Raw genomic sequence first — 11,334 nt, forward strand, 5'->3', positions numbered from 1 at the left:
ATCACTATTACAATTGCCTTTAACCTGTACTGTAGTATTTTGACGTAACAGAATTATCAACCTGAGAAAGTGATGATCAATTGATGTTGTGGCTAATTTCCTCCATAGTCTCTCACAAGGAATTGAATGGAAGCCTGCCCTTTAAACAATAAAGACAACATAAAGGGTGTCTTTGATAGGGCTGGAGTATTTTTCTGCTAAATGGTGCAAAATTGGACATTGATCCATGGTGGAATATCCTGATCTAAAATATGCTTGTTCAGAATCAAAGATAAAATTATCTCAACTTATTCTCCAACTTTAAATGGGTAAGAAGCCTGGATTGCTGGCATGGAGCCAGGCACACAGTTTTATCTGACTAAGTGAATGATTAGAAGCCTTGGGGCCCAAATGGTAACTGTCATATAATATCAAATGGATCCAAAAAAATACCATGGGAGGGTCATTGTCATGAGTGCCGTTGAGCTGAAGTCATCAGCGCAATGGCACACATGACAATAGCAAGGAAACAGGAGAAGGGGCTCAAGATAAGTAGCCATCAACTCACAACGACTAACGGCCAACAGACAATAGCTAAACGGATCACGGAGCACACCCAAGCCATCAGCGCCAATACAACGGAGATCGCCCAGCTGACAGCAATCACCGGATGAATAGAAAACCCGATGATGGGCGATCCCGGAACGCCAGCGGGGCCTCGCAACCCCTCACCCACCGGCAGGGCAACGTATTGGACAAAGGGGGGTGACGTGACCGCGAGTGAGGGGGCGCTGACCGGCGCGGGGTATTTAAACCCCGCACCGGCGCGCTCCTGTCACTCTCAGCTTTTTTCTTCCGACACTGTAACTGCGCTGTGAATAAATCAGAGCCTGATCCATCGAACCAGTGTCTGAGCCTTATTCAGAGGCAGGCAGCGCATGACAGTCATCTAAACTGGCCCTATGTCCCTGCAGCGAAGGGATGATGCCAACTATATAGGGTGACCAGGTAGTGATCCATCTATGAAAGGAGTCACCTCTGCATCCCCCAATCACAGATTACCATCTTGGTACAAAAATAAACAAGTCCAAACTGTGCCCAGCCTGATGGTTGGGGGCAGATATTATCTGTCATGGAAGTCATGAGTGTCCATGAATTCCTGATCTGCTCCAAGTAACTGCCTCTGGCATGAGTATTAAAGTCCCCGGGAACTAAAAGCTTTAGGAACCTGAGCAACATCTATGAGTCTAGTTCCAGAAGCTCAGGCAAGGATACTGCTGGGCACCAGGGTACATAGTAGACATGGTGGAATACAATCCTCAACCTGTAGTGTCTTTGAGGAAAGACAGGATTAAAACATAAGTGTTGTTAAAGCAGATTCATTCACATGCATAGCTGAAGTGGATCTAACCCACTGAAATGTATGCTGAATAATGGTTACGTATATATACTTACCTAAAGGTCTATTTAGCTGAACTCCTAGAATTGCACTGATGGTCTTTTAATTCATAGAATGAATAAACCTATTGAGTTACTCAGGAGGCTTTCATGACATTGAATTCTTAAAGAAACAGAGAATCCATCAAGAAGAGCACGTTACTGTTTAATTTCCTAGCATTAATTTCCAAGCAATTCCCAGGTGACAACATTTTAGAAAATATTTTAAAGTGTGATTATCAGATTTAAAACTGAAAGCAGTAAACATTTGCTATCTAATCAGTTTGTTATAGCGTAAAATTAATACAGCTGAGCCTTAAGCATCTTATTACTCCCCCTCCCTGATTTCTGTCTCTGTGTTGGAGAGGATACTCAGGAGTCCCTGCTTGATATCTTCAAGGTTCTTCTTTGTAATTAAAGTTTTGTTCAAGTCTTGTGGTGGTTTGAAGAATGAGAAATAGCAGCTGCAGTGAAACTCTATAGAATATTCATACAAGCAAGGTTAGTTGGAGAGAGGGTTAATCTTTAAACTAAAGAATTGCCTGAAAATACACTGTTGATGATTGAAAAGGAATAGAAAACAAAATGGCTCACAATAGGGGAGTGAGTGAGACAAGGATCCATATTGTCCCAGATAGTTTATGCCAGAAAATACCTTATAAGAATGAACAATTGGAAGAGATGAGAGCTGAAATCAAAATTGGAGCTCAAAACACTAACAGTTTGATATTTGCAGATGATACCATTTTGTGATCTGAAAGTAAAGAAGACTTAGAAGAGCTCATAATGAAATTGAAACATTTGAGTTAATGCTAAATATTAAGAAAGCAAAACTGGTGTCAACTAGCAGGTTCAGCAAACTGACATTTGATGGTAAGGAAAGATGGTAGATATTTTTGTTTACTTAGGCCAGAGAAAAAGATAAAGGTGGACTGTATGCTAGAGAAATAAAAAGGAGATTATTCCTAGCAAAGAAGGCAGTAAGGGATAAAGTAATGAATTATAAGGTTTTATCAATGACAGCAAAGATCAGAATAGTTAAACCAGCAATCTTTCCAAGTAAGACTTTTTCCCTCTTTTCTTTATTTCCAATACACCAAGTTATCTAAATAGAATGTCAAGAATTTGTAATTATATAAATTGAAATAAATTACATTAAAATAACATAATATATCAAGATTTATAATAACACAATAAAAAGGGAGGGAAAAGATCAAACGTGGGAAGTCACCTGAGCTGGGTGGTCCAAGAACCCACAGCCATTCTGTCTTGCTAGGGTTGAGCTTAAGCCTGTTCTTTGCCTTCACACAACAGAAGCCTCTAAAACCAAAATATATCTGCAGAGATAGTTTCCTGATTTGGTGTTTTCTGATATAGTATTTGTTCAACTTTTTTCACTTCTGGCATTAATCCCCATTGAATGGGATAGAAATCTAAGGATCTCTAGGTTAAACTTTTCAGGTTACCAATTGCAGGAAAAGGTTTGCTAGGTATCACTCAAAATTTCAAAGTGATCAGTAAACAGGAGACCACCCCCATCGATAAGCCTCAGAACTTGCTTAAACATCACACACAATGGGGATCGAATTAAGATGGTCATGTGCAAAGCCTCATTAGCCTCCTGTAGAGGTTTAGCGTGTCATGTAACACAGCCCTATGGAGTGACAGAAGCTACAGATTACAAACTCAGTCATGAGTGACTGCCCACCTGAGAAACAGAACACTTTATGAGTAATTTACTATTTATAAATACACCCTTCCACACTGAGTAGAAACATTTCAAGACAAGTTCTAATAACCTGCAGCCTGACCTGAGGGGGGCTCTAACCCCTTATTTTGTTTACTTTTAGAAATTTGATTGTTGTTGAAACATCTCTTCGCTGGTCTTCTTTTTGTCTTGCCAAACTGACTGCGTGATTCCATATAGCTGTTGTGGTTAATAGACACTGAAATTCCATTTTGCCTAAGCCCTTAATTAGAATATTATATCATAGAAAAATAAATTCAATCACTCCAATCTGTGATCTCTTTCTTTGCCTCTCACTCACTCACACACACACACTTTGGATTTATATACATAACAAAAGCTATATTAGAAATCAGGTAGTAAAATGTTTAGGGTTTTACTAATGCAAAATGTACACTGTTAATGAGAACCTGTCCTTGATGAAATGTCAAGCCAAACAGATGGATTCTGCTTTATAGGTTGATGCATTATCATTTTGCCAGGTGTCACCTGGACTAGTTATGCTGGTTGTTCTGCTATGGCTTGTGTGAACATGAGTGAAATGCCTACTTTCATTTTATATATGTGTGTGTGTGTGTTTGTGTGTAAATGATAAAAAAAGTAAAAGTTGAAGTTGCCACTCAGTCTAGCCTAAGAGAAAAATCCTTCCTGAATATAAATTTAGTGGCTAGCCATAAATACATCTGTCCAAATCAAGTCTTCCCATGAGAAATAGGCATTTATGACCCTTTTAGTATCAGTCCTTCTGAGTGACTGTCCACATATTTTTTAAAGAGGGGCCCCTAGCATGCCACACAAAGGTCCTCAGACTGAAATAGCATGTGGTCTCCTGTGCTAAGTTATTAACATGGACAAGTAAACTGGATCACATCCAACTAGTTCCTATATCAGTTACTGGTTCATCTCTTGGCTCAAACAAAAAACCTGATTACTTATACTTTGTCAGCCCTTCGAGGCAGACCACACTAGGAAACCAAGGTTATAGATGCTAATATTACTTTATTATAAAGTTACAGTAACAGAATCGTGCAAGTCTGAATGCATCTCCTCCTCCCTCCCTCCCTCCCTCTCTCCCTTTATCTACAACAGAACTAGGAAGGGTCAAGTCTGAGATACTTTCTCAAATTACATTTCTGCCTCAGACTCAAATTTCTTTTGTCTGACCATTGTCTTGGTTGTGACTCTTCTCCTGTTCCTCAAGATTACTCTTACAGCCCATTACATACTGCCTTAAATGGCTTGGGCCTCTTCCACACCCTTAAATGTTGTAGTTCAGAGGCTTCCTTCTACAGCCTGTTCCACATAAAGTAGTGACCGGGACCAGGGCAGAATTTTTTGTGTTCTGGCATTGTTGTCCACAAGGTAGTAATGCATTGCTTGAGGGAACTATTGAACAATTTTGTATTGATTGTACCTTTGTGTTGGGGGAGATACATGGCAGATTATGAATACCGGTTCAGGATTCAGTAAGGCATGACAAAGCATAAATTTGGATCGCCTTAGAGGTATAACATGGGTGTTCAGACCAGGGCAAGCAGCAAGGATGGAAGATTCAGAAGAATCCAGGTAGCAAACATGACTTTGGATTACAGGGTATATAAACCAGCCAACTGACCAATTAGGAGTTTGGTGGTTGATACATCCTAATGTGCAGCAAGGTATGAAAAGGCTACTTGTGGCACAGTGAAAATTCAGAGGGACTTTACCACCATCATGGCTGAACCAGGTGTCACCCTCTCATTGCTAAATTCAGGATCTAGTTGAGTGCACATGTAACTACACCTTTGGATAAAGTTCAATATCTCTATATTCAGAAATATAAGGTCAATTTCTGTGGTATTGAGAACTGACCAGGAGCCTTGCCTTGCTTTTTGTAATGGTTGCTTTGCTTGCTATTTGAAATGAAGTACTGAAACTTATCCTGAGATTTGTTGAGTTTCTTATTTTCTGCAGGACACCAAGAAAAGCTATTTGAATGCACTAAAGGGACAGCTTAGTTAAGCGTTTGCTAGTTACCTGCTGAGGTGCTAAAATCCAAGTTCTTCCTGAGGCATGTTTTTAAATGCTCTGGAGGCAACAGTAAGGATTGCTCTGCTTCTGGGAAAAGATGTAATTCCTGGAGACTTAACTCTGTGCTTTGGAGGTTTATTTCTGACTACAAGAAGTCAAGTGAGGGCTTATTCACCCTAGATTTATAGAAGAATATTCTCAAAAGAGGTAGTTACCAATAGGTTACTGAGCCTAGTAGGGTGGCTGAAGCACCACATAATTCATAGACATAGCTAAAGCTTATGACTTTTAATAAAATTTGTTAGCCAGGAAAGGTGCTGTCAGACTCCTTTTGATGTTTTGCCATCACAGACTAATATGGGTCTCCTCCTGTAAGGATGTCCCGACAGAAACACTTAAGGGAAACATTCAATCTTTGCTTGTGCATTATGACTTCCAGTGGGGACCATGCTGGCTTGAACAGGTTCTTCCTGTTTCTTGGGTTAACTTGGCAGTGCAGCAATTTTCTTGGGCTCAGGCAGACTTCCTTGGAGCCCAGAAGCATTCTCTGGAGCAAGGAGAACCCCAGGAATCACCCCTCATGTCCTCCGGACAGCCTCTGGTTGCAGCCAGAAGACAGCAAAACGGTGTTTCACAATGGACTGGTGAGTGATCAGTTGGGAGGCAGGGATGTCATCCTTTCCCAAGTTGTTCTGAAGCCAAAAATAGACTCTAAAGCTGCCTACCCCATTTCTATAACATCAAGAGGTTTTTTGTTTGTTTGTCTGATTTTTACCACAGAGAGGCTTTTTACAGCAAAGAAATGTGGAACCTCTTGGTGACTTTCATTATTTTTGGAATTTATTAATTTGGTGATTAGGCCTTTTATATTTTATAATGTTGATATTTAAAGAATTTTGATTTTCTTATTGTTTTTTTTATTAAAATGATTTTTGAGGAATATAAAAACTTTTTTTTTCTTCCTTCGTTGAATCTGCGGATTGGATCTCCGACCTACTTGCTTTCACTTTCCCATGGGAATGCTATTTGTTATTACTTTCCATTTTCTTGACTGGTTACACTGGAGATAAAAAGGCTGGAGAGAGTGCTCAATTATACTGTTAATGGACTTTACCTTCCTGACGCACTAGAGGGTACCATAACCTACTGTGGAGAAGTATGGAGGAAATTAAACTGATATTTAAAGATCTCTTCAATGCAGTTACCCAAGTCTTGGATCATTTTTCAGAATTTATGGAGTCCAAATTGTCACAAAAATTGAGAGAAACTGATAAGACTGAAAACTATCCTAAGAATGAAGTGGCCTCTTCAAAGAAAAAGATGAGAATTGGTGACTTACATTTAAAGAGTCAAGGGAAAACTGGATTGTGGAAAGTTGAAGATGGAGGGTTTGGAAAAACTGCACTGTCACCACATCATTATCAAGAAAGAGAATTAAGCTTCAAAGGCTGGAAGATTTCTGAAGAATATTTGGACTTTCTAAAGCAGGTTGTAAAAATTGAAATTGACAAGAAGAAAGTTCTGTGCATAGAACTGAGATATGTAAATGCATTGGTTTACTTTGAAGTGGGATAACTGTCTAAATGTGTTTATCAGGATGGTCTCTTAAAGGTTTTGATAAATGTTTATGCTGTTTGGAGAATTCTTACATTTTGGGTTAAAGGGTATTAATAATGTTACTTTTTAAATTATATAATAGTAACAAGAAGTTGGTAGGTCATTTTCTTTTAGTTTAAATGTTTTGTTTTATTTTGATAATTGTAATAAGATATAACTAGGTTACTTTTTGTTAGTTTAGTTGGCAGATAGGAATAAATTATAGTGAAGGAGAATATCGTTAGTAAATTTGTTTTTAAAATATGTTTGAAGGGTTTTTTTTTTAATGTTTTTTAATTGGAATGGAAAATTCACCCAATACAGCAGTACCATACATTGCTGCTTATGCTTTTGAAACAGATACTCTCAAGCCTTAAGTACTGCTTTTGTCTCTTCATCTTACTTTATTGCTAACCTCGCTGGAAACAGAACTAACCATTTTAGGTGCCCTGGACAATTGTACAAAACTGAACTTGCAAAGAGTTTATTACACTTGCGAATGTATGCCTTCTCCTCCTCCTCATACGATTTATTGTACCAATATGACTGGATAATCAAGTAAAGTTTCTTCTGGCATATAGAATATTGAATGCTTCAAGGTATCAATGTGCTTTCCCAACCAAGAAGATTTCATAATTGTAAAAAGATCTGAAATATGTAAGAAATACAGTGAAGGGCTCTTTATATATTGCTACTAAAAATATGGTACACAGTGTCTGACTGTGGAGAAGCAAATTGCAAATGTAAATTGTAGTCATAACTATAAAAACAAATGAGGATTTTTATAGTAGTTGGCAGTTGTGGTTTTCCAGTATAATTTCTTAATGCAATTTGGATTGGCTTTTATTTTATATTAAATAAAATAAAATACCCTACAAATAGGATAAGGTAATGCAAGAGATATATAAAACTGCTATAAATTTAGCATTGGCATTTTGTGCTGTGTGGATTCAAATAACCGTGCAGTTATTCTTATGGTCCCAAAATTAAGAAATGTAAATTTAGTTTTACATTTCTCAAAGAACATCACCCCAGGCCACATAACAAACAGCTTCTAAGACAAAAGTTACATCCTGGTCATGGTATTCCTACAACATGGTTTTTAAACTGTTCTGAAAAATAAAGACAAGTCATTCTATTTTTGATCCATAAATCTGTTTCATTCAATTTCTATATTCATCTGAATGTTTAAACATCTGCATGTTATTTAAATATTTATTCATAAGATCACTTGTGAGTCACCCTTTAGCTAGGAAAGGACTTCCAAGCCCACTGACAATTTAAAAATTAGAATTTACGTACTATAGAACAAGGGCACACAGATGTGGTGAGGCTGGCAGCTGTCTGGACTTTCCATGGTTGCAGAAAGCCCAGACAACTGCCAGCCTCACCATATCTGTGTACCCTTTTAATAAAATAAATATATTTTATTAAAAGTATATAACTGTGTACCCTTTTAATAAAATAAATTATATTTAATTAAAAGTATATAATTAAATTGCTATCTTATTATTATTAATTAAATGAAATGGCAAAGTTAAGAGCAGGAAAATACTTAATATGAAATAGAGCTGAAGAACTTAAAATGAGTTGGCAGCCAAAAGGAACAAAAAGCTTTTAAGAGACTGTTTAAAACACATTCTGGATGGTATCTCAGCAAAGGTCCTATCCCCCATTTCCACCAACTGAACCTCACTGGATAGTGGAAATACAGAAGGGCCTCAAAAGAAAACTATGAACAGGCTTATAGAGATCAAGGCAAACTTTTGTAGCATTTGGTCCCAACCCATGTAAAGCTTTATAAGTAAGATGCTTGAACTGTGCCCAGAATGATGCAAGGCCAATGTAATAAGTTACTGCATTTTGTACTAGCTTTGGTTTCTCAACTAGATTTCAAATGCAGGCTCACAGAGAGCAAACAGCAGTAATCCAGACAGGATATAATTAATGGATGGCTCACCAGGGCTAAATCTGTCTTCTCCATGAAGCTCCATACCTGGACCATCAACTGAAGGAAGACAAGGGCATTTCTTCAGCTTCAGCAATCACCTTGACTTTCCATGGCAATGGCAGGATCCTCAGAATTGCTTCAAATGATGTCCCTGCTCCTTTAAATGGAGCACAATCTCATTGGTACCTTACTTCTGTCTTACCTGTAACAGTAGTTTTAGTTTTTTAAGCATAGAATCAAATGCCTCAATCTACCTACAGTTCTGTAAACAAAAGTATTCACCTTTTTTGGACTTTATCAATTTTTGTATATCTTTGCCACTGAATGTTATTAGAGCTTCATCTGCAACCTGCTGATATATAAAACGACTCGGAATGAATGAATAATAACAAAATTTGGTACTTCTTCCATTTATTTCATAAACAAAGTCATATAACATGCAATCTGCCAGGGTGGAAAAATAACTGACCTCTTAGATTCAGCAATGTGTTGCACCCCCTTTAGTTTAATAAATGTACTAAAATAATCTTCAGCAAAGGATCGTTACCTTGTCGTGGTGCTGGAGCTTGAGCACCTCAATGATGCCATGAGCTAAACTGTGAAGGGCCACCCAAGACGGGAAGGTCATGACAGAGAGGTCAGACTAAATGCGATCCCTGGGGAAGGTAATGGCAACCCACCCCAGTATTCTTGCCGTGAAAACTAAATGGATCAATACAACCAGAGATATGTCGGTATACCATCGGAAGATGAGACCCCCAGGTCGGAAGATGGTCAAAATGCTACTGGGGAGGAACAGAGGATGAGCTCAACTAGCCCCAGACGTGATGACGCAGCTAGCTCAAAGCCGAAAGGACGGCTAGCGGCCAACGGTGCTGGTGGTGAACGGTGAATCCGATGTTCTAAGGATCAACACACCATCGGAACCTGGAATGTAAGATCTATGAGCCAGGGCAAATTGGATGTGGTTATTGGTGAGATGTCAAGATTAAAGATAGACATTCTGGGCATCAGTGAACTGAAATGGACTGGAATGGGCCACTTCACATCAAATGACCACCAGATCTACTACTGTGGACAAGAGGACCACAGAAGAAATAGAGTAGCCTTCATAATTAATAGTCAAGTGGCTAAAGCAGTGCTTGGATACAACCCAAAAAACGACAGAATGATCTCAATTCGAATTCAGGGCAAGCCATCTAACATCACAGTGATCCAAATATACGCCCCAACCACAAATGCTGAAGAAGCTGAAGTAGAGCAGTTCTATGAGGATCTGCAGCACCTACTGGACAACACGCCTAAAAGAGATGTTATTTTCATCACAGGAGACTGGAATGCTAAGGTGGGCAGTCAAATGACACCTGGAATTACAGGTAAGTATGGCCTGGGAGAACAAAATGAAGCAGGACATAGGCTGATAGAATTTTGCCAAGACAATTCACTCTGCATAACAAACACTCTCTTCCAACAACCTAAGAGACAGCTTTATACATGGACTTCACCAGATGGACAACACCGAAATCAGATTGATTACATCCTTTGTAGCCAAAGGTGGCGGACATCTGTACAGTCGGTAAAAACAAGGCCTGGAGCTGACTGTAGTTCAGATCACGAACTTCTTCTTGCACAATTTAGGATCAGACTAAAGAGATTAGGGAAGACCCACAGATCAGCTAGATATGAGCTCACTAATATTCCTAAGGAATATGCAGTGGAGGTGAAGAATAGATTTAAGGGACTGGACTTAGTAGATAGGGTCCCGGAAGAACTCTGGACAGAAGTTGGCAGCATTGTTCAGGAGGCGGCAACAAAATACATCTCAAAGAAAGAGAAAACCAAGAAGGCAAAATGGCTGTCTGCTGAGACACTAGAAGTAGCCCAAGAAAGAAGGAAAGCAAAAGGCAACAGTGATAGGGGGAGATATGCTCAATTAAATGCAAAATTCCAGAGGTTAGCAAGAAGAGATAAGGAATTATTTTTAAACAAGCAATGCGCGGAAGTGGAAGAAGACAATAGAATAGGAAGGACAAGAGACCTCTTCCAGAAAATTAGAAACATTGGAGGTAAATTCCAGGCAAAAATGGGTATGATCAAAAACAAAGATGGCAAGGACCTAACAGAAGAAGAAGAGATCAAGAAAAGGTGGCAAGAATATACGGAAGACCTGTATAGGAAGGATAACAATATCGGGGATAGCTTTGACGGTGTGGTCAGTGAGCTAGAGCCAGACATCCTGAAGAGTGAGGTTGAGTGGGCCTTAAGAAGCATTGCTAATAACAAGGCAGCAGGAGACGACGGCATTCCAGCTGAACTGTTCAAAATCTTGCAAGATGATGCTGTCAAGGTCATGCATGCTATATGCCAGCAAATTTGGAAAACACAAGAATGGCCATCAGATTGGGAAAAATCAACTTATATCCCCATACCAAAAAAGGGAAACACTAAAGAATGTTCAAACTATCGAACAGTGGCACTCATTTCACATGCCAGTACGGTAATGCTCAAGATCCTGCAAGGTAGACTTCAGCAGTTCATGGAGCGAGAATTGCCAGATGTACAAGCTGGGTTTAGAAAAGGCAGAGGAACTAGAGACCAAATTGCCAATATCCGC

Source organism: Candoia aspera, chromosome 5 (genome assembly GCF_035149785.1).
Source record: "Candoia aspera isolate rCanAsp1 chromosome 5, rCanAsp1.hap2, whole genome shotgun sequence".
NCBI classification, from domain to species: domain Eukaryota; kingdom Metazoa; phylum Chordata; class Lepidosauria; order Squamata; family Boidae; genus Candoia; species Candoia aspera.